The 22988-nt window shown below is 52.5% G+C and overlaps 1 long non-coding RNA gene across 1 annotated transcript in view; it reads left to right on the plus strand.

The window, feature by feature from the left end:
- LOC121010725 (uncharacterized) overlaps positions 1-22988 on the plus strand; it is a 109575-nt gene that overhangs the window by 893 nt on the left and 85694 nt on the right. Inside the window, exons 2-3 of the long non-coding RNA XR_005781344.1 lie at positions 1984-2189; positions 20132-20210. This is a non-coding gene — a long non-coding RNA (uncharacterized LOC121010725). The remainder of the gene's footprint in view (positions 1-1983; positions 2190-20131; positions 20211-22988) is intronic.

The following is a 22988-nucleotide window of genomic DNA, read 5'->3' on the forward strand; positions in this document are numbered from 1 at the left end:
ATGCCCCTTGCCCTCTGCTTCCCAGGCACTTTGGCCACCTTCTCCCATTTCCTCAAACCTACTACTTTCTCTCCAGGGCCCTGACACACACTCTCACTTTTTCCTGGACTCCTTTCTGCTCTACCCGAGTCTCCCAGGTTAATTGTCCCCTTAGATGTTAACTCAGTGGTTACTTCTGGCAAAATCTCCCCTGACCCTCAGACTAGCTCCTGTGTTGTTACGAAAATCTCTGCTAGGAGCCTCTGGACTCCCCCCTGGTTAATCCTCCGAAACTTGATTTCGGCTCAGGTCGTGATCTCGCAGTTCATGGGTTCGAGTCCCGCGTCAGGCTCTGCGTGGATAGCGTGGAGCCTGCTTGGAATTCTCTGCCTCTCTCTCTGCCCCTCCCCTATCTCTCTCAAAAATAAATAGATTACCGAAAACCCCGCCACCGCCACTACCAGCAAAAGCTCTCCTAGGCCAGGATTCCTTTCCTGCGGCGTCCCTAGCTGAGTTTGCAGGGAGGCATTCACGAGCGTGTCCGTTTGACTGACAGCTGTCTCAACAGCCCCGCACACTGTAAGCTCTAGGACAGAGGAGTCCTGTTGGTTTTGTTGGGCGTTTGACCCGGTGTCTAGCGTGAAGTTGGGCATGCAGTAGGCACGCCTGTGGAATGAGTATTTATGTCTTAGTTTTGACAAGGACGAGGACTTTCCCAGCCTCCCCTTTGGGGATTGTCTTGGAGCCCATGCCTAATTCCCCTGGCATCCTTTCTCTGGCCGTGCTCCTTTCTCACCACCTGGGTCACCTTTGGGGCAGGGGGTTCAGTGTTGAGACCAGACATGAGCCATTCACCCGACGCCTTATGTAGAACAGTTGTCAAACCCTGACCTACAGTAGCTTTGTGCTTTTGTGTGGCTGGTGTGCCGTCCGTGGACGGTCTTTGCAAATGGGAGTATACGCAATTGCTTGTGGAAGGGCTCTTGTTTTTTTATAGGAACTCTGTGGTAAAGAAAAAAACCAATCCTTTGGTAAAGCAAATGATGACCAGCTAATTTGTCCCTCCTCTGACTTCAGGTTAGTGTATGTACTGAAAGAACTTTGTCGGCCATCTTTTAGAGAAATGAGTGGCATCAGCTGGCCAGAAAATCCTTGAGGGAGTGAGGTCAAGGGGCCCTGGTGATGATGAGGTCTTCTTAGTCACCTGGTTCTGCCTCTCAGTCTCAGAAGTGAGGCAAAGGGCATTTGGTATTTCCCATAAATAAATTGTCACTGTTTCCAAACTTTCCATTGGGTTGAAGAGCTAATTTTGTGCATCCTCTCCTACCGCCAACAGACCCTCTCTCTCTCAGCCCCTGTGCAGCCCTAGTGGGTCAGCATGGATGGGGGAAAATACCACCTTGATGGTCCAGGTGGTCTCCTGGGAATGTTGGCCTGGGTTTTCATCCGGTTTTGTCACTGGCTCTCTGTGTAAGCTGAATCGTGACTTCATCTTCTGAACTCAGTCTCTTGCCCGATGCATCTCTTACAGGTGTGTGGAGCTCACTCAAAGGTAGTGTTCAAATCCAGGAAAGCCTGAGGGTTGAAATACACCAGTTAGCAAATTCTAATCTTCTAGTATGATTTTCAAATGCTTGATCTTCTCGGGTTTTTTGTTTTTTTTTTTTTTTTTTTGAGAGAGACTGGGAGGTAGTGGGGGAGGGGCAGAGAGAAAGAGGAAGACAGAGAATCCCAAGCAGGCTCCATAGCTGTCAGCGCAGAGCCTGACACAGGGCTCAAACCCACGCGCTGCGAGATCATGACCTGAGCTGAAACCAGGAGTCGGACGCTCAACCGATTGAGCCACCGAGCTGCACCTCTATCTTCTGTTCTAATGTGTAACCTTCGTGCATAGGTTCACCTTACTTCCCTGGGCCTTAGTTTGCCCATCTGTGAAACAAGATGGGTTGATTCTGGGTTGGCACGGAGGAGAACTAAATTCTCTCTCTCTCTTTCCTTCCCCAGCAATGGCAGACATCCCTAATGAACTCCCAAGAATGCAGTCCTCCTCAGAAGAGCAATCGGATAGCCTGCCAGGACTAAGCTACCCAGGTTTGGTTCAGGGCTGAAGCTGTTTGCCAGTCATGGAGAGTAAATGCTCACAAATCATCTGGGAGGTACGGACAAGAGAAGCAAGGTCCGGGGAAGCTGACTTGCCTAAGACTTGGGAGGTAAGGGCATCTATGAACTGACAGCTGGCTTTGGAAAGATTGTTTGGGTGGATTCTCATGTTAGGAACATACTGAGCAGGTCTTACCCCAGGCCAGAATGGGCCATTCGTGTGTTCCAAAGGCATCAGCTTTCTTTCCTGCCCGTACCCCTCCCCCGCCGCCCCCGGGGCCCTTGACTTTGTCCTTTGATAAAGGTCATTGTGTTTGTGTCCTTTTGTCTGCCTGCTTCCCCTCCTGGGGTGAACACAGTAGACCCCCCCCAAGGATGCTGCCAGTTCTTGCCAAAACAGATCCGTGGCCATGGCCATGGCCCTTCCTGGGGCCTGGGGCCTGAGAGCTTTCTCTGGAACAAGGATTTGGGGCTGTGTGTCCTAGGTTGCGTCAGCCTTTAGAATCAAGCTGGTTTCCCATCTTTGGAGAAGTCTTTCTGCTCAGAAGTGCCCCACGCAGAGTTATTTGGGGGGCAGGGAGGAGGACGGGGAGAATGTGCTGCCTCTCTGTGTGCGTCCAGTTTGAGTGTTTCTGGACGCTCCTCACCTCGCTTTCTTCATTGTTGGGTGGCTCAGGAAGGAAGGGTCCGCCAGGTGGGGCCTGCGCCGAGATCTGGAGTGAGGAGCCAAGTAGGCAGTGCGGCATTTGGTTTGGGCTTCCCAGCTCTGTAGAGTGGTTGCTGGGGGGTCTGCCTCCCCGTTCAGACCAAGGGTTGGAAGTCCCACGGGAGAGGCACAGGTCCTCTCTGGCGTCTGTCCCTTCTCGTCCCCTTCTCTATTTTATTCTTTCCACTTTCCTTAAGAAATTGATGTAATGAAGACGGTCAGACCCCAGTATGCGACTTCCACACCCCAGATCTAGATTCCCCTCCCCCGCTCCGCAGGCATGTCCCAGGGGCCACGTGCCCCTGCTCGCGAATCTGGGTATCTCAAACAGGCGCTTGGCTCTGACCTGGTTATTTAACAAATTCATTTGGGGGCGAACTCAGAGATGAGGATCGGAGGAGAGAAAGAATTGTCTTTTCTTAACTGTCCCCAGGACGCCTTGAGCAGGCTTGGAGGATTCTCGCTAATCTAATCCCTGTCAGAAAAGGAACGATAAAACAATTCAGGCTTTAGAAGCCAAATCCCCTTCCTGCGCTTGCACTGTTTCTGTATCTCTCCCTTCCCATCTCCCCCCGTCTGCAGTGAAGCCGAGGTGCCTTTCTCGGTGAGGGTTTCAGTGGATAAAGGATTTCATACTTCGCTCTTTCATTTTTCATATTTAAATTTGCTTTGCTCTCCGGTTTGACTTTCCACTGACCCTTGAAGAATTGGCGTATTTCAAGGAGGGGGAAGAGATCTCATTATAGGAAATGAGAAAAATGGAGCAGAGTTTTAAAACTTTTAATGACTAAAACACAGTGTTCCAAATCGGTATTGCATCGGAGTTGAAGTCACTGTTTGGTTACAAGTCTTTTAGGCCTAAACGGGGTTGATGACATCTGTTTAATTTTAGATGTCTGGAATACATTCTGAAAATAATGAAATCCAAATGTATGACCAAATTAGAGAACAATTTTATCTGCGACAAAGAAGTTTTTAAAATAAGAGCAAACATTTCGACCAAAGTTTTAAAAGACCCATCAAACCTTTGGTCATCTTGCCTTGACTTTTCCCAGTGGATCTCCACGGTTGAGAGAACTTTCCTTTCCTTTTTGTGTGAATCAGACGTTATTATGTAATTTTATACCCATTTTCCTATCCTTTCTCTGGGCGTACGCCCTGCTCGGTGCTGCCAGCCCTGGAGAGACCTTGTTTAGGGGAGTGAGGAACATTTCCCAGGAAATCTCTCTTGGTGAAGCATAGGGCTCAGGTCACAGACACTCAAGGGCCACTTGTTAGCTGTTCCCTAATAAGCTGAGCAACCTGGGAGGGGCCCCAGGAAAAACTGAGAAGTGCAAAGGCCTTGCTGATGGAGAAGGGTCCTACACTGGTCGTGTGCTGTGTGACTGGGGCAGATGCCTGACCCTCTCTGGGCCTCACTTCTTCCATCTGTATGAGCAGCTCAGGATTCTGGGAGCCTTGTTGTGTTGGCTTCTCTGCTGGTAGGTTCTGTTGTGGTGAGAACCCTCTCCTGTTGGGAGGTGTTCCGGATAGTTCTTCTCCCACTTCCTAGGAGCCCAGCACCTAGGCCGATAGGGAGACTGCCCATGTGAGTCTCCTTGTGGGCAGGCAGACACCCCCATGTCTACTCTTTGCTGCCGGGGTAGATCCAGTGTGTAGACAACTCCTCCATCCTTGGCAAGACTTTCATGTATAGACAGTAAGTGAATTATGGTCGCAGTTTTACCTGAAGTCTTAAAATACTTGGCTGCTTGGCAAGGTCATTCTGCCTTTCCTGGGTGTTTGCACCTTCCGAACATCTGTAGACTCTTATCTCCCTGCCTTGTCCCCTTGCTCCAGGGTCAGCTCAAGTCCTCCCCTGAGAACGAGCCCCTTGTCTCTTGAGTTTCCCCAGTGCCTCTGCCCAGTGCTGTTGGGCCAGGCTCAGCCGGCCCAGGGTCAGATTCCTGGAACATCGTCTACACATTTCACTCATGGCTTGGGCTTGTCTTGTTTCCCAAAGACAGGAGAAGGTTTCCCAAGTGTTTGCCTTTGACCTGTGACCACAGAAAAGCCTGGAAATGGGGATTATAAGCCTGTGGTGCTTGGGCTTAAAGGCCTGGGGTGAAGCTTGGGCTTAGTGAAGGCTCTGGGCCCGCTGCCGTCTGTGCAAATGAGCAGGTTGAGATGTTGGCTGCTGTAGGCAGATGACAGATGGACAGATAATGCTCAGGTGAGTCCCGGCCTGTCCAGAATGTTGGGCTGGGTCTGTACCTTTTGTCTGTTAGCCCCTTGCTTGTGCCATCTGGCTCCTTCTCAGGACTTGATTTTGTGGTCAGTGTCCCCCCTCACCCCTTAGGAGGCATCATTGCCTGTGATCTGAGCACGATCGAAGGTTGGCGTGATGGCAGGTATATTTGCTACATTCCTGGGAACTCTCAGAGCCCCCATGGTCAAAAGGCTTGGACTCTGTTACCTCAAGGACAGTGGGCTGAAATCAGCAAGAAGGAATTCTGGAGGGGACAGAGCCGCCCCTCTGATGACAGGTAATTGGTAAGAAATGTGAGGTGGGAATTTCATTTAGGTCTGGGGGCTGGGGGACAGAGAGCATGGTGCCCCGGGCTGGGAGTCAAGAGACCTGGCCCCTGCTCCACGTGACCGTGAGTGGGCCACGCGCCTTGCTGGGCCTCAGCTCAAACTCTGTACAATGTGAAGTCAATACCAACCTGTTAGGCTCATGGGGGAGCCCGGATAATAAATTAGAGTGGAAAATAATGATAAAGATGGCATTTCATGAAGGCCCAGACAAGCGTGAGGTGTTTTCAGTTGTGTTGGTACTAGTAGAGATTTGTAAGGAGTAGTGAGATGATGATAAGTTCATCCTTACTGTTGTTGTTGTTGTTGTTTTTAACCTATTCGGGACGTCGGGGTTGAAAGAATGTGGAAGTAGGAGCCAGGCCTTTGGATTTCCTGGTTTCTTGTACCTAACTCTCTGTGCGGCTTTGGGCGAGTCCTGCCTGTGTTGGGTCTTAGTGGCCCCGTCTGTAAAGAGAGGCCTGTAGGCTCCACCGGGCCACTCACAAGGTGGCAGGGTGGCGTGAGCCAGCGATTTTGCAGCCTGGAAGCACCGTGGGGGTGGGTTGGGCTGGCATTGATCGCCGCAGTTGCTGGAAAGGGCATCCAGGCCAGGATACCTTGATGCAAATCCAAGGGCCAGTGTTGGCCTTGGGGACTGTTCGGAGCTGGACGTTCTGCCATGGCCCAGGTGTACCCGGTCAAGTAACTAGGCTGTGGGGCTCAGCCCCTCACTCTGTGTGGAGTGAGGGGCTGAGTGGACCAGAGGTTTGTCAGTGTGGCTGTAAGTACAGCTCGTGCTGGGCAGGCATTATGCGTAGCTTGGCGTTCTCACCATGGCGTAGTGAGTTCACAGCGTCAAGGTTGGGTCTGGCTGCTTGGTAGACTGAAGGCATAAGGAGGCATAGGCACGTTTTGCCAGATGAGAATCAGAAGGCAGCCCTGGGGGCCAGGCGTGGTGCTGTTTCATTGTTTGGTTTTGTTGTACCAGACTTTAGTTTTCTGAGCAGTTTTATGTTCACATCAGATTTGAGGAGAAGATCCAGAGAGCTCCCCCATACCACCCCCACCTCCCAGAGGCATAGTCTCCCCTATTATCCACCTCCCTGATCAGGGTGGGACCTTTGTGACAAATGATGAACGTTCACTGACCCATGATGATCACCCAAAGTCCACAGTTGGCATTAGGGTTCGCTCTTGGTGTTGTCCATTCTCTGGGTTTGGACAAACCTATGATAACACGCATCCTCCGTTATCATATTGTATAGAGTACTTTCAGCTCCCTAAAAAGCCTCTGTGGTGTTCACCTCTGCCCCCCACCTGCAATTGATCTTACTGTCTTGGGAGAGGTGAAAGGCCCTTGGCTGTAACATATGGGCCCTGCCTGTGTGACTCCAGAGCTGGTGCTTCTGAGCATAAGGCTGCCGGCTTGGCGGGTAGTCCCCAGGCCTAGGGCAGGTGTGGCCCAGGGCAGCTCGGGCAGGGGGAGAGGTGGAGCGTTGGCCCGGGCTGTGATTCTTTCTCCCCTTCTCTGTCACCCATTAACTCTGACATAATAAGGACATTGATCACCACCATATGGATGCTGGGCCTCATGGGAAAGGCCAGGGTCTTGGGGGAGGTTGGGTGGGTGGTGGGCGGAGAGATGAGGAGATGGGAAGAGGCGATCCTTCACATCATGGTGACTGAGCATCAAGTCTGCACCAGGGACTGTGCTAAATGCTGGAGATATTGCAGTAAGCATGACAGATGAAGTCCCTGGCTCCCAGGGCTCCTATTTCTGGTGAGGGACACAGAGAGCACACACATATATAAATAAATACGAAAAGTTGTCAGTTGTGATACATACACTGTAGAACATTAAAATCGGGTGATGTGATGGTGAACTCTTTTAAACTGGGTGGTTAGGGACAGTGTCCCCGAGGAGGGGACAGTTCAGTGGAGATCTGTGTAACAAGGGGTCAGCTGTGAGAAAATCAGGGAAGAGCATTATAGGCAGATGAACCCACAAGTGCAAAGGGTTGGAATAATCCTGGTGTGTTGAAGATGTAGCATGGACAATGCAGTTGAATTTAGGAACCAAGAAGAGAGCGGTAAATGAGGGTACAGGCGAGGGAGAGTGTAGACCTTATGGGGCTATACAGGGTAATGTCTGGGAGTTTGGATACGATTCCAAGTATAATGGGAAGCTCCGGTGGTGATAGTGGTGGTGTGATTGGATTTGTGTTCTAAAAAGATCCCTCTGACCACAGAATGGACCGTGGATTGCAGGGAGCTAAAGTGAAGATAGGAGATGGGTTAGGCTAGTACAGGAGTGTAGGCGCAAAAGGATGGTCCTGTAGGCTGGCAGGGCACTGTGTGGGCAGAGAAGTGGGGCATCAGGGTATGTTTTGGAGGTAGAGGTACTAGGATTTTCCGATGGGTTGGCACTCCATCGCACCGTTGTCCAAGCCGAGGATTACTCCCAATTTCGCTCCTTCCCTCAGCCCCACAGCCATTCCTGAGATGGGGAGAGGAGGAAGAGCAGGCTCAGGTGAGAGGCAGTTGGGGGTGTGGCTTGGGACTTGGTAAGTTCGAGAGCCCTATCACACATATAAGTGCCGCTGTCAAGGTGGCTGTTGTGAGCGTGGAGCCACGAGGAGGGTCGGGCTGGAAATCCATACCCACTGTCGCTGGCTTGGTGGTGGCATTTACAGTCAGAGACCGGGAGGAGGTGGTCGGCAGAGGAGAGGAGAAAAGGGGTTCACAGAGTGAATGCTGTGACTGTGCAGCCCATAGATGTGGGGGGAACCGGCCAGCAGGGGTGCCTGGGAAGGTACAGCCAGGGGCGTGTGGCATTCTGGAAGTCAGGAGGAAAGAAGGACTTGGGGGAATGGCCGATGTCAGGTGGGGATGCAGTGATGAATCCTGCCCAGGCAGGGCAGAGAAAACAGGGTGCCATGGATGACGATGTGCCAGGCATGTCCCCATGGATAGGCCACACAGCTCTTGAGTCGTTTTGCCAAAATAGGAAGCGAAAAAATGGGGTGGCAGCTTGAGGGGGATGTATGAGTCAAGGCAGCATTTTCGAGACACAGGAGACATTCCAGCAAATTTGTATGCTGTATGGTGATGCAGATGGGAGAAGCCGGTGGTCCTTAGGGGAGAGGGGACACTGATAGGAGCCACATCCCTGCCAGGGTTTGGGAGGTGGGACTTGGTGTGCAAAAGCAGGAGTGGGTGGTGAATAAGAGCAAGTGTACTTTCTTCAGGCCCAGTTACTATAGGGAAGGCAGAGAGTGTGGAGTCGGTGGAAGAATCCCTATGGTTCTCTGACCCCCAGATGTCTGTGCCCAGACCAGACCTCTCTCCTCAACCTTTTGATTCCCCATCTGCCTCCTGATGTCTCCAGCAAAATGCCTCCGAGAATACTTGCCCTTTCCTCATGGGGCATCCTGCTTTACCCCCTTTTATGGCCTTCCATGTTTCAGCCCATTCTCCTCCAGCCTCTTATCTCCTTCCTCCAGGGAGCCTCCGGGATTACCTTAGTCCACAGTGCTTTTTCCCCCGATTGGGCTGCTGGGGCCCTCAAGATCCAGGACCCAGATACACCTCTGGTCACTAGGCCTCCAGAGACCTGGGAGGGATGTACTTTCATCACCCCTGGGAGGGATGCTGCCTTGTCATGTCTTGGGTGCCGTTGTTGTGAAGTCCTCTGCAGCTAGGGAGCAGGCCGTTGGTTTGTGGAGAGAGAAGAGATTGAGGGTTTGGGTTCCAGAGTCTCACTCCCCTGGGTTCAAATTAGAGGTCCTTGCTAGTTGTACAACCTTTGGCAGCTTTTTAGAAGCCTCTCTGACCTCAGTTTCCTCATCTGTAAGGTCAGGTTAATAGGACTTACCTCCCTGGTGTTTGATGCTGGTTAATTGAGCTGACACACATAAACGGTGCCTGGCACATAATCAGCACTCAACCAATAGCATCATCATAATGATTAATATGTTATTTTTTTCCCTACTATTTCTTCAGTGGGACCTTAGGGAAGTCACTTGACCTTCCCATGCCTCAGTTTCTTCATCTGAAAACTGGAGATAGTCACGGTGTCCTCCTTAGGGGGCCATTGAATTTAATGAGCCGAAATGTGCAAAGAGTTTAATCCAATAGCTGGCACATAGTAGGTGTTCAAGAAGAGCTTGCTGCTGGTGACGATGGTGATGGTGGTAATTATCCCTCTGCATTCCCATGTCCCCTGCTGGACCCCCCGCTGGGGCTGTGGAGCTGGTTGCCGGGGGGGTCCTGCCCCCTCTGCCATGCTCAGGCCAAGGTGCCCCCCACCCCCACGCCTGCTCCCCCAAGGCTCAGCTGTTCACGCTTGGCTTTTCACCCTTCCCCACGAACCCATTCATCTCTGAGTCTCTGTAAGGTTACAAGGCTTTGAAAATTAATTTAAAAAAATTATACTCTTCTGACCCTTTAAACTTGATTTTAAACCTTCTTAGTGCTGTAATGAAGCCCAGGCTATTTGGGGCATTTTGAAGGAGTGTGGCTGACAGTGCCTTTTTAATTTACATAGAAACCTGGGAACACACATGGACCCAAATATGTATCTGTATAATTAAGGATAAAAATCATAATCCCCTAAGCGAGCTCTGCTAGTGAGCATCAGGTTTAATAGGGATTATGAGGAGGAATTAAAGTTGCCCAAGGGGTGCACTGAGAGACTTCAAACACCTTTCGGAAAACAAATTAACGTGCTTTTCAGAAATCATTTTCCAAGGGCGGCAGAGGGTTTTCCTCGGGCTTCCCTGTTTTCTTTTGAGATGTATTTTTAACACTTGTATAAACAGTTTGGGCCCTTGATATGGGGCTTCCTGTGCTCCTTTCATTAGCTGGTGTCTCAGCAAGAATTCGGCTCATTATCCGGGGCATTTTGATTTCCCTGGCCGCTGTTGCTGGTGCTGCTGCTGCTGGGCCCAGCCTGGGGCCATCCTATTTTCTTTACTATTGCCTAGTGGTGTGGAACCAGTTGGTTTGTGGCTTGGCTTGTTTCTCTGTCTTCCCACCCCAGCCCGGCTTCCCAGAGGTGCTCTCAGTTCCCTGGAGGATGGGACTTCTCAGGCAGGGGGCAGTGGCTGGGAGGTGGGAGGCTGGACCTACCTCAGGATCATGTGAGAAGTTGGCCGAATCGGCCTTCATCACCCAGGCTCCACTGGCCCCTTTGTTTATTTCCCTTTCCCCTTCCCTCAGGTGCATCTGCAGTGGACTATGTGGCCTCTACAGGTACTGAGTTCCCCATCACTGGAGGTGTTCAAGCGCCATCCTGGCTTAGGTTATGAGGGAATCTGTGCCCAGCTATAGAGCAGACCTGGATGGTCCTTAAAGTCCCTTGTAAATCCGAGATTCTGCAGTTTACACTTTACACATGGACTTGGGCAGGGCTTTGCTGAACCTTGACAGCAACAAGGGTACACAGCACTGGGCTCTGAACAGTCACTGTTGGTGACCCCCCGTTCTGCTGTCCTTGCTTGGGGTGAAGGAGAATATGGTGCTCTCGTCTCTTCTGGAGGTTTCAGATTTATGCTCAGTTACAGGATTTCCTTTAGAAATTTGATCCTGTAGGGCCTCAGAACAAAAATTCCAAATTGGGACTACCTAGGTTCCCTTTTAAAGCTCACTTTCTTCCTTTGCAAAACGGGAGTGATAAATGATAATAGCTAACACGTATTAAGTGCTTCCTGTGTGCCTGACATTGCTTACAAGTGCTTGTTTGCTTATAACTACTTAGGCAGAGGTAGTATTATTGTCCCCACTCTCTAGAGCAGGACACTGAGACTCAGGGGGGTTAGGAACTTAGTCAAGGCCACAACTAGTAAGTGATGAACAATCACTTCCCATTATTCTAATTAGAACTATTCTAATTTTAATTAATAGAATAGCATCTAATAATCAGCCTCTGGGGGTCTGCTGAGCCCTTCACAGGAAAGTGGAGGTGCTGCCTTGACCTACCCCGAGTAGAGAGCCAAGTGGGCATTGTCCAGCCATGGGTCTTGACCTCCTGACAAAGCTCACATTAGTGCCTCTCAACTTGGTCAGTACCTTGGCTAGACCCAGCAGGGGCCAAGTGGTGAGTGTGACATTGCCTTTGCCGCAGAAGGCAGAGCTCCTGTGAGCTGGCCAGCTGGCAGCATCTGGGCTGGGCTGGTGGGTGTACATCTTCTAGAGGTTTTTCTCAGCTTTGCAAATGGGTTGGAAGTTGGAGGTGAGCTCTTTGCGGCTGATTCACCGTGAGTTCACACGAGGCCATGTGCCCACAAGTTGCTTTACTTCCTGTTACTGTTGGTCAGGTGCCTGTGAGGCAAGAGGAGGGAGCTTTTTTATCTTGAAGAGGGGGTCTTAGAAAAGGAGGGAGCAGGGGCTCCTGGGTGGCTTAGTCGGTTAAGTGTCTGACCTTGGCTCAGGTCATGATCTCACGGTTCGTGAGTTCGAGCCCCGTGTTGGACTCTGTGCTGATAGCTCAGACACCGGAGCCTGCTTCAGATTCTGTGTCTCCCTCTCTCTCTTCACCCCTCCCCTGCTTGTGCTCCAACCCTCACCCTCACTCTTTCTCTGTCAAAAACACATAAATAAACCATATATATATATATGTATATATATGTATATGTATATATAGATGTATATACATACACACATAAAGAAAGGTAGGGAGCATATATTTCCCTGATCTGGAGGTGAGGACATGGAGAGGACTTGGCTGGAGTGCTCATGTAATCCTGCTTCCCATTGGAACTGTGTGTAAATCATCATCCACCCTCTGCGCCCACCCCCGGCCACCCCGGCTGCCTGCTCTGCCCTCACAGGGGTCTCTGGTCTCTTGCCTTGTGTCAGAGAGCTATGGTCACCAGAAGCGGGCGGCTAAAAGTCAACAGGAGGTTTCTGCTGGGTTCACAGTTCTGGCTTCACCAAGGAGGTAGGATTTAGATTGAACCTTAAGGCACTGGTGAATTTCTGGCAGCAGGGAACGGGGCACTGTTGTTTCTGAGCACATCCATAGAGCATGCGCCATGCTAAGCTTTCAACATCCATGCTGTTATTTCATGCTCACGATGGCCCAGTGCTACGTTCTGCCTTTTATTGGTGATGGAACAGAAAGGGGAGATGACTTGGCCAGGTCATACAACTGGATCGGAACTCAAGACAGAAGCCTGCCCTTGCTCACTCCCCTAGCGGCTGGGGGAAAGCGTGAGCTATGGCAAGAAGGCCTGGGAGGACCTGTGGAGGTCCTTCACCTGGGTGACCAGCCAGAGGGGAAGGGTGGGAGGGTGGAGGTGGCACAGTGTGAGGCTGGTGCTGCTGGTGGTGGTGGCTACGTATGCCCAGAATGTCAAAGTCCTCAGTGGTGTGCTGGGACTGTTTACCAACCAGGTCTCTGGAGGGGTGGGGGGAAAGGAAAGAAAAGGAGCAAGCACAAGGCCCTGAGGTGAGGTGTTTGCTGATGCCCATGGTATGAATGTTTCCACCTTGGCCAGCTCCGAGTTACCAGTATGATGGCAGTGAGCACTGAGTTCTCCTGAGCTATCAGGAGCTGCCCTCAGCACTTGCAGTGGCCGCATGTCCGTGGTGCTGGTGTTTGGGGTTTATCTGGGAGACCGTAAGAGAGGAGATGACTCTGTCGGAGCTTTTTATCAAAATGCAACTCTGAGGGTTGTCTAGTGGTGGGAAAAGAGGCTGGAGAAGATGGCCACCTGGGGGAGGCCAGTGCCGACCCCTGGAGCTGGAGGGGCCGGGACCTAGGGCAGGCAGCGGGTGGGGTCCCTGGAAAGGAAGGGCCAGATCCATTCGGTGTAGCCGATGTCTTTGCTTCTGTCGGAAACCTCATGGGTCTCTCGCTCCAAACATGTGTGTCTCCGTGGGAGGCTTTTGGAGGCAGTGAGACCTCAGCGCCCCATCTCCCTTTTCCCCTCTGAGGTCAGGCTGGGCTGTGAGCAGTTTCACACGGGAGTGCTGGGCCTTCTTCTACACGGTCCAGTCCAGTGATTTAACAGCAGCAGCAACAGCATTCCCCCAAGACATGACCTGGGAATTTTCATTTGGGAAAAAAAGATGGTCTTGGAACTAAACCCAGTTGGGGAGTTCAGGGCCGAAGGGCACATCAGAGTTTGTGCTCAGCTGTGACAGAGGCCCGCTGAGCTGCTGGGACCTCGTTGGGCCTGGGGAGGGATCCACAAAGGCCTTCTGCCCTGACCCGTGTGGTCAAGGAGACCGAGGCCAGGGGAATGTGGCCAGACAGAGCAGCGCTGGCCCAGAACCAGCAGTCAAGGCTTCCTGAGGGAAAGTGGTTCTAGCTGAACTTTGAACTGTGGGCAGCATCTGGAAGTGAAGGGGCCCTTCGGGCAGTGTCTGAGGGTGTGTTTGTGGCAATCATCCGCCCCTTACTTGTCAGATCTGTTCCCTGCCTGGCTCTGTACACAGGGGCTGGCCCCACAAACTACAATTCCCAGGTCTCCTCGGCAATGGGTTCTGGTTAGGTCTGGCCCGTTGGATGCACCGACAGGAGAATGGAGGGGCAGGAGGAGGGGAGAGGAAGGGGCACTTCTTCCCCCCCGCCCCTCTCTGGCTTGGGAATCCAGCAGCAGTGTCTCCTCTGTGGCTCTGATGTCACTGTCTCACGTCTCCTCACAGTCTGGCTTCCTCAGCCTGACGAGGCCTCCTCCCCAACAGCCCTGGCTTCTGTACTCTGGAAGCGCTTCCTCCTAGTTTTCCTCCAGCCCTGGGGTTGGTGCTGGCTTTCTCTTGCTACTGCTGGTCTTTGCATCACCTCACTGTCCCCTGCTCATCTTGCAGCTCTGTAACCAGGTCACTGTGATGGCTTACTGGGCCTTGGCTGTGGGCTTTGCTGCCTTGACTGGCTCCTGACTGATCTCTGGGAAGAGACAAGGGGGCAGGAGAAGCCTCCCGGTGGGTGGGGTGTGTATCTTCCCCCCACCTTGCTCTTGGGTCAGACGGCCAAATCTGATGCCCAGCGACCTTCCAACTCAGCCTCTGCCTGTCTGGGCCCCCGACCCCTGAGCTTTCAGGGACTTCCAAACCTGATTCCAAGGCCACTGTCTGCTGGAGGCCTGGTACCTGGCTCCAGAGGCCTGTTATCATGTGGTTCCCTCATTCATGGGGTCAGAGCTACATACTGACTGGCTGGCTTTCATTCTTGCCCGACCACCCTTGCGGACCCTGCCCTGACCTGCTCAGGTCGGAGGGACCTCGGACCTCTGGCCCAGGTCTCCCATTCTGTAGCTCCTCAGGAGCCCATATCTCAGTGGGAAGAAAGGGTGAGGCTGGAATTCTGTCTTGTGAAGGGGAAACACCTGCCCAGGGTCACGCAGCAGGGACAGGAGGCTCAGCCGTGGTAGACTTTCAGGCCACAGCGTGTCCCCCGGGGCTTCCAGGGACCAAAGCTGGGAAATCGCAGTCTAGTCCCTGCTTGCATTTCACGTGAAGATACGGGGGTCTGAGAGGAGCAAGAACTTTGCCAGAGTCACTCTGAGCCAGTGGTAGAGAGAGAGCTCAGGCTATGCTATGTCCGCCTGGCGCCTGGCGGGCATGCTTCCGCGTCCTCAGCGGCTTCAGGAAGTACCATGGGATGGGCCAGATGTGAGCGTGCTGGGAGGCTAGTCTGCTGCCTGCTGCCAGAAGAGGCCTCTGCCGGGGCAGGGTGCTTATTCCCCAGAACCCTTGGAGGTCGGCAGAGGTCTCTTCAGAGCCTGGGGCACCAGGCCACCATTCTCCAAGTGCGGGGTACGCATGTGTGGCTGCCTGCCCCGGGCGTGGCCCTGGAGAAATCCCCAGGTACACAGCAGGTCGGTGCCAAGTTGCGCAAGAGCTGTGGCAGCCGTGGTGCTTTGCGCAGGACCGAGAGGGCATCATGGTCCTGGGAGAGGGATGACTCAGCAGTGCTGGGCCTCTCGGGCAGCTGCCAAGGGAGGCCAACCTGGTGGGGACACCCCGCCAGGGCGCAGGCAGTCTCTGGAGTCCTTTGGAGAGTGCCCTTGGCCTAGGTCGGTGACCTGCCATGCGCACACTGAGTCCCCTCCCATGCCCGCTCCCAGCTCTGAGGCTGCTTGACCACGCACAGCCCTCCCCAGGCTGAAGAGCTCCCCCAAAACTTTGGCACACTCGGCTGCTCTGGGCAGCGGACCTGGGTTTGCATACACTTGAAGTTGTGGGGACCTAGAGACAGACCATGCAAGGAGTTCAGTGGCTAGTCTCATCCGAGTGGGAGGTAGTGTCTGTGTAGGAGAGGGTCCCCAAAAGATGTCCAGGGAGGCTGCTGTCTAATCACAGAAGGCCTTTAATGACTGGCCTGCCCGGGGTCTAGTCTGAAAATAGGGAGCCATGGAAGGTTTCGGAGCAGGTAGATGATAATGCCGGAGATGTGCTTCAGGAAGGTGGGGAGGGAACAGGTGCAAAGCGTGTATGAACCTCCGCTAGGGTGGGGCAGGCCAGGCGAGGGTGAGGCCACACTGTGTCTGACCCAGCCATGGGAGAGGGCTGCTTCAGGCAGCGGCCACGGCGCTGGAGCCAGCTCAGTTCTTCTCGCTCAGCTGGTAGAGGTCTGAGGAGGAGCTGCTTTGGCCACTGTGGGAGGGGGGCTGGGCTCAGGTAGACGGAATGACTTGAGAGCTCGCTGCCACCTGCTGACTGGCACCTTGGGCAAGCGACTTACAAGCCTTTAAATTATTAAGCAAATTGAGACCCACCTCTGAGCCTCAGTGCATCTGCTAATTGGGAGTGATCCATGCTTTCTAACATTATTGTGAGCACTGATGGTAGGTAGTAGCCCAGCAGAGTGCCTGGGGGAAGCTGCTAACAGAGAGGGGGTGGCCAATCGATGTGCTGGTTGACGATCCCCCCCCAAAGGTCCAGTTCAACATCCTGCCTGTCAAATGTTCTGTTGGCCCACGTGCTCCTTTCCAAGGCCCCTTCCTTCACAACCTCTTTGAGGTGCTTGTGGGTCAAGGTGGATGATGTCAAAGCCCTACCCCTCCCTCACTGTGCCTTTGCCTCTCACTGTGGCTTTGGGTAGGACGAGGCAGGAACCAGCCTGCCCTCAAACCTACTGAGGTCACTGGAGGGTCACAGCTGACGATCCTCTGTCCTCACCCATGGGGCTGGGCCCTGAGTCAGCTCCCCCACCAGCGTTCAGCTGGTGGGGAAGATGCCCCACGGGGTGGGTGGCCTGACCAGGCTGCTTACACTTGTCACTTCTGAATCCCCCTTCTTGTAATGGCTGTAATTGTCAAGCAGTTTCTTCAGAGACTTTTTAGTAAAGATATGCGAAAAGAATGTAGCTATTAACTGGAATGTGTTTCTGGGAAGGCCCTGAGTTCTCTCTCATCAAGAATGGGGCTAGGTTGGTAGGGGACGTGGACAAGCCCCTCTTCCTCCAGGGACCCCAACTTCCTTTCTGGGGCTATTGGAGCTGAAGATCACGGCCTTCTTGTGGGCCTGCTGGGGGTCCTGGCAGCATGGAAGAGGACAGAAGGCTCCCTGAAGTCAGACGAGGGGGAGGTGGCTATGGAGCTACATCTTGGGGGCCCCTGGAAGGGGTGGTGTCTCCCTGGAGGGGGCGGTGCTGCCTCAGGTTGATGAATGGTTCCCAGGCCTGTTCTTACCCACGGACACCACGCCCTGGGTTGCCCTGAGTGCTGCGTCCAGCTTGGTGGGACTGCCAGGCCTTTGTCTCCGTCAGTCCCTGGCTCCATCCTCACACCTGAGCCGTGAGCAGAGGTGACTGACACAGAGTAATGCTTTCTCGGCAAACAGGGCACTACCTCCTTCTCTTGGAGACCTTCAGGGCAGGAGGCTACGTTTGCCAGAGTGGAGGCCATGTGTGTGTGTATGTGTGTATGTGTGTGTGTGAGAGAGAGAGGGAGACCTTGAGGAGGGTAAGGGGCTGGCCCTTGGGTCACACAGACAGCAGCCTGAGATGTAGTCTTGTAGCTGGAATCTTGGAGAGATTCTGTGAGAACTGCCTCCTTCAGCATGAGGGACAGGCTGAGGAGAGACTTTCCTCCCTGCACGGCGTCTGTACTGAAGACTGTCTTGAGCATCTGGAGAGACTGAGGGTGATGGAAGGCCTGAATGAAAAGGAGGCTTGTTTTGGCTTCAGTCTGATGCCCCAGGGAGGCTCAGCCTTAGGAGAAACCACTGAGTCCCAAGGTTACGCTGGGGGCCTGTGTGCAGGCAGATTGGACAAGCTGACCCACTGGCCAGATGACCCTGGTCTTGGGTCTTGGCACTCCCTCCACTGATGGGTGTCAGTTCAGGAGGGGCATTGGGGCAGGGTGCCAGGGTCTGGCCCCATTGCAGAAAGCCTCCCCCTGCAGGCAACCACCTGGCTGGGCAGCCTGGGACTTAGAGTTCCCCCATAAAACAGAGTCACGGTGCTCTTGTCCATATTGGCAGGGGAGACGGAACCCAAACTGGAGAGAGTGGGTATAATGTTCTCAAGTGTAAGTTGTTCTCTTGTAAATTTTTAAATAAACCTTTGGCACCCGTTATGTCTTCATCCCGGGAAAGCCCTTGCTGATGCCAAAATTACGGAACTGTTTCAAAACGTGTGAATCCACTGAACTGATTTGAAGTTCCACATGAACACTGCTGAGATTAGAACTTTAATAGTTCAGGGGTGCCTGGGTGGCTGAATCAGTTAAGCATCCAATTTTGGCTCCATGATCTCAGGGTTTCTGAGTTCAAGCCCTGCGTCAGGCTCTCTGCTGTCAGTGCAGAGCCCGGAGCCTGCTTCAGATCCTGTGTGTTTCTCTCTTTCTCTGCCCCTCCTCCGCTCGTGTGTGTGTGTGTGTGTGTGTGTGTGTGTGTGTGTGTGTGCATGCGCTCTCTCTCAAAACTAAATATTAAAAAAAAAGAATGAAGATGAGGGGGTTAAGAGTTTATTTAGGGCAGGTGTTAGTATTGCCATAAGGCTCACGTGGCTTTAAGGGAATGGGCCAGCTCTGCAGAATTATCACTTGATTCCTCACTGACATTGGTGCTGTAGGCTTATGGCAGAGTTGTAGTTTTGTATGCAGCTGGTTGTCCTTGCAAACAAGGCCTTGAAGTTATCAGTGCCACTTGGTTTGCCTCCATCTGTCTGCAGACATTCAGTCTCTGTGTTGGTATTAATTACATCAAAAGTCAGAAAAAGAGCTGGCCTGAGGTTACATCTTTCTCCTATTAAATCCATTCTGGGCAATTTGACTTTGGCACAGCACGTCATCCAATTTTGTTGGTAGTTTTGTTTGTATTTAATTTCCAAAATTTCTTGGGCTTTTTAGGTATTCAGGAGTGATAAATAGGCGTGGAGGGCTCTAATGTTTGTTTCTATACATGTATGCCTTCAGTGACCAGTCTATCATAGAGGTTCTGCTGTGTGACTGTGTTCCCGGCACATTCTAGGCACTACGGCACAGCAGTCAACATAACGGTAAAATTCCTGTCCTCCTGGAGTTTATAATCTAGAGAGGGTAATAGACCCTTCCCCCCACCCCGCCCTTCAAAAAAAACCCAAAACAATAAAAACTCCACAAAACCGAAAGGCAAAACCATCCACAAACAGTGAATAAATTTATGGTTTAACATTAGGTGAGGATGAGGAAAAAGTTAGCTGGGGAGTGGGATAGAGTCAATGAGGAGGGGCTTTTAGATAGAATGAGGAAGACAGATCTCTCTGGAGAGGTGACATTGCTCAGAGACCTGAGTGAAGCCTGCTGATTGGGAGAAGAGAGTTCTAGGTTCGGGGCAGTAAGTACAAAGACCCCTGAGATGGGGATGTGGTCACTGGATGTTGTATAATATTATTTTAATTAGGATATGAATAAAAAATGTGATACTGATCAACAGTGAGAATGGGTACTTGGGGTTTGGGGCATGCCGGCAAGCAATGGGGTAGCTTCTCAGCCTTCTGAGAGTATGGGAGCCCAGGAGGACTCCAGACCCAGGCAGAGGAGTAGTTGGTGGGGTCACAAGGTTCCCTGAGGCTTGCTAGCTAAGAGGTGGCACAGCACATTGGGCCAAAGGAGAGCAGAGTAGCTGATGGCACCCTGTCCCCAAATCCAGCCCCTGACAGCATGGCCATCCAGAGGAGTTGTTCTCTAGGCTTAGCTGCCCCAGAATAACCTAGAGGGCTTGTTAAGACAGAGGCTGCCTGACTCCATGCCAGATTTCTGATTGAGGAAGTCTGGGGTGGGACCTGCCAATACCTTTCATCCTATTTCCCAGGTGCTGACATTGTGGCTGGTCCAGGGACCACACCTTGAGAACCCTTCCTGCTGGCATCTATCCAGAGTGACTGTGGAAAGAGAATAAGGCTCGAAGCCTCGAGAAAAGAACTGGTCCCGGTCCCTCAGGATGGTTGTCTGGCCCACTGGGTCTCCTGGAGAGTATCATCCATGATCCTGGTGTCCCCAGGACCCTGTCCAGGTTGGCACCATCCCTTGCTGAATGTGGGTGTGTGTGTGTGTGACAGACATGGCTCGTGCCTCTGTGAATCCATGCTGGTTGCTGTGGTCGCCATAGTTGGAAGCTTCTTGGGTTAGAGCCTACAGCTCAGATGGGTGAGGGGGGACACACCTCTGGCCCAAGGCCCTGAGCAGAAGGCCCTCAGGAAATAGCGGGGGCTGACACTGAGAAGCGGCAGCACTGTCATCCTCACTTAGTGGTTCTCATTCCTGCCCTGCGAACCTCGGGTCCAGCGCTCTGCTGCCCTCTCCACCCCTCCCCACATGGGTATGTGTAAGGGCTTTCTCCTTTGGTTTGTTTTTCCAGAAAGGTGAACTGGTGTTATTGAGGACGGACCCCTGGCACCCGGCTTGGTCTTCCTGAGTGAGGCCTTCTGTTGTCACAGGTATAGCTCTGGTTGTGGGTTGGAGTGTCAAGGGAGAAAGAAGAAGGGAGGCAGCCGGCTATGCTTGGTGGCCTGGAGGCCTGGAGGGAGTTGATGGAAAACATCTGAGCCAATGGCTCCGTGCACTCAGAAAATAAATCCTGGCTTCCGAAGAAGCTGCAGAAAATTGATTTTTCGCAGCTTCAGTGGTCATCCTGAAGGATTTGGTGGGGCGGAAACTGGGCCCATTTCTCATCCCTGTGCTCTGTGCTGTCGGGTCAGGTGCTGAGCCGGCTTCTGTTAGAGGCAGAGAGGCCTGGGCCAGCCCCCAGCTCCTGTCATGTACCTCCCACTGCCCTGTGTAAATGGGGAGGGGTGGAGGGCCCATCTCCCTCACCTTGCCCTCACACCCAGCTGCTTCTCGCCCGTGGCTTGCCTCTTGCGCCTGCTACCATGGACGTGAAAGGTGCGTGTGTTCATGCAGCTGAGCTGGGATTAAGGCATTTGTACACGGGTGCAGCTGTGGGTCTTTGGTGTCTGGGGCACTGTGGGGCAGTGGCGGGTGGATGCCTTGGGGAGCTCAGCCTGTCTGTGTCTGTTTAGTCCCTCGCTGAGCACTGCCGTTGGCTGCTAAGATCTCAATTGGCCATGAGCGCCACGCGGGCTGCCCCAGGGATGGGCCTTGTCTGGGGAGAAGGATTAGCTTTTGGTATATTTTCCCTTCATGTGTGGAGCATGCACTTAGCCCAGGCCCAAGGGAGCTGAAGGTTCCCACAGCCAGGGAGGGAGCCGCAGCTACAGACTGATGGTTCCCGGAGCTCCTGTTGGCTTTGGATGATTTTATGGAAAACTTGGCTAGGGTGTTGTGAGACATAGCTATGACCTCTTGGCCCAGCAGCCAGCACAAGGAATGGCTTAGCCTTCCTGTGACGTGTGGTGTGGGCTACGACATCCCTCCCCTGGCCAAGAGTCCAGGGGACAGAGGACTTGGCTCTGCCCCAACTCTACCCCAAGCCCTGAGACACCCTGGACACACACCCTGCCTGTCTCTGGCCCCCAGCCTGCTCCTTGGCTATCAGGAGGGAATAATCCATTCCTTGCTGGGGTGGTGAGAATATCCACTGAGATGGGACTGGATCTAAAGTGCTCACCCTAGGGGCGCCTGGGTGGCTCAGTCGGTTGAGCATCCAATGTCAGCTAAGGTCATGATCTTACAGCTTCTGAGTTCAAGCCCCACCTCGGGCTCCGTGCCGACAGCTCAGAGTCTGGAGCCTGCTTATGATTCTGTGTCTCCCTCCCTCTCTCTCTGCCCCTTCCCCGCTCATGCTCTGTCTCTCTCTCCCTTAAAAATAAATAAACTTTAAAAAAAAAAAAAGAAGAAGTGCCCACCCTTTGTCTGCACGTGGAAGTGGGAAATCAGATACAGCAGGAGTCCAGGCCTCTGTTGAGGTCTTCAGTTGCCGTTGGTCAGGTTAGGAATCTGGAAACGGACCATCTTTCCTGGTGGTCTTCAGTGGTGTGGCCTATCAGTGCCTTTCCCCCTGAGCAGCAGTGCCTTATATCTCTTGCACGTTTCCATCTTTCTGGACTCATTGGAAGGAGCTATAAGTGAACACACTGCCAAAAAATATCAAGTTCCTCAGGGAGTGGTGATGCTCAAACCCCTGAAAAGTGGCAAGCATTTCGGTATTTCTTGTTCCTTGTTTGTAGTGGCAGCATCAGTTACCTACACCTCATGGCCCTGGTGTGTGAGCTTGGGGTTGCGGTGGGGTCATGAGCGGGAGGAGGAGGGAAGGAAAGGGGAGCGCTGGACAGTTGATCAAGGTGGAAAGTAAAGATACTTCCTTTAGGTGGAAAGTGAAATGGGAGGGGCGCCTGGGTGGCTCAGTCGGTTAAGTGTCCGACTTCGGTTCAGGTCATGATCTTGCGGTTTGTGGGTTCGAGCCCCACGTCGGGCTCTGTGCTGACAGCTCAGAGCCTGGAGCCTGCTTCGGATTCTATGTCTCCCTCCCTGTCTGCCCCTCCCCCACTCATAGTCTTTCTCTCTCTCAAAAATAAACAAACATTAAAAAATTTAAAAAAAAAAAAAGTGAAATGGGAACCCAGATAGAAATAATAATAATGTCATATGACGCTGTGATAGATATCAGTATTTTCCCCCAACTTGGACCTGCTCAGGGCTTATATGCCCTGGCATTTCATAGATATAAAATATTAATATCATAATGTTAATAATAATAATTCTTGAGGTGCCTGGGTGGCTCAGTTGGTTAAGCATCTGACTGGCTCAGGTCATGATCTCACAGTTTCATGAGTTGGAGCCTATGCTGGGCTCTGTGCTGAGAGCACGGAGCCTGCTTTGGATCCTCTGTCTCCCTCTCTCTGCCCCTCCCTCCCCCCAAAATAAATAAATAGATGTTAAAAAAAATAATTATAATTCTTAACGAGTAGCTCATTTTTTATCAGACCTGTATTTACAGATACCGCAAAGTGCTAAGCACTTTATTATCTCACATAATAATCTCAAGAACCCTGTGGGTGATTATTATTTCCATGTCAAAGTGGGGGAAAAAGAGGCTGAGAGGTGGCATATCTTGTCTGAGATTCACTGAGGCAGATGATGGGAGCCAGCAGCTTGGGGCCGGAACTCGGACAGAACCTGGGTTCGCCCTAAGGATACCACTTCTTGGGTGCTTGGTTTTGCCTGGAAGGGGCAGATCAGCGGGAGTGTGCATGCTTGCCTTGTAATGATGACGAGGATGATGATCCAGGCCATGGTTAAGGACCAAGCTCTGGAGC

The sequence above is a fragment of the Herpailurus yagouaroundi genome, unplaced genomic scaffold (genome assembly GCF_014898765.1).
Source record: "Herpailurus yagouaroundi ecotype Mexico unplaced genomic scaffold, PumYag 192, whole genome shotgun sequence".
NCBI lineage: Eukaryota > Metazoa > Chordata > Mammalia > Carnivora > Felidae > Herpailurus > Herpailurus yagouaroundi.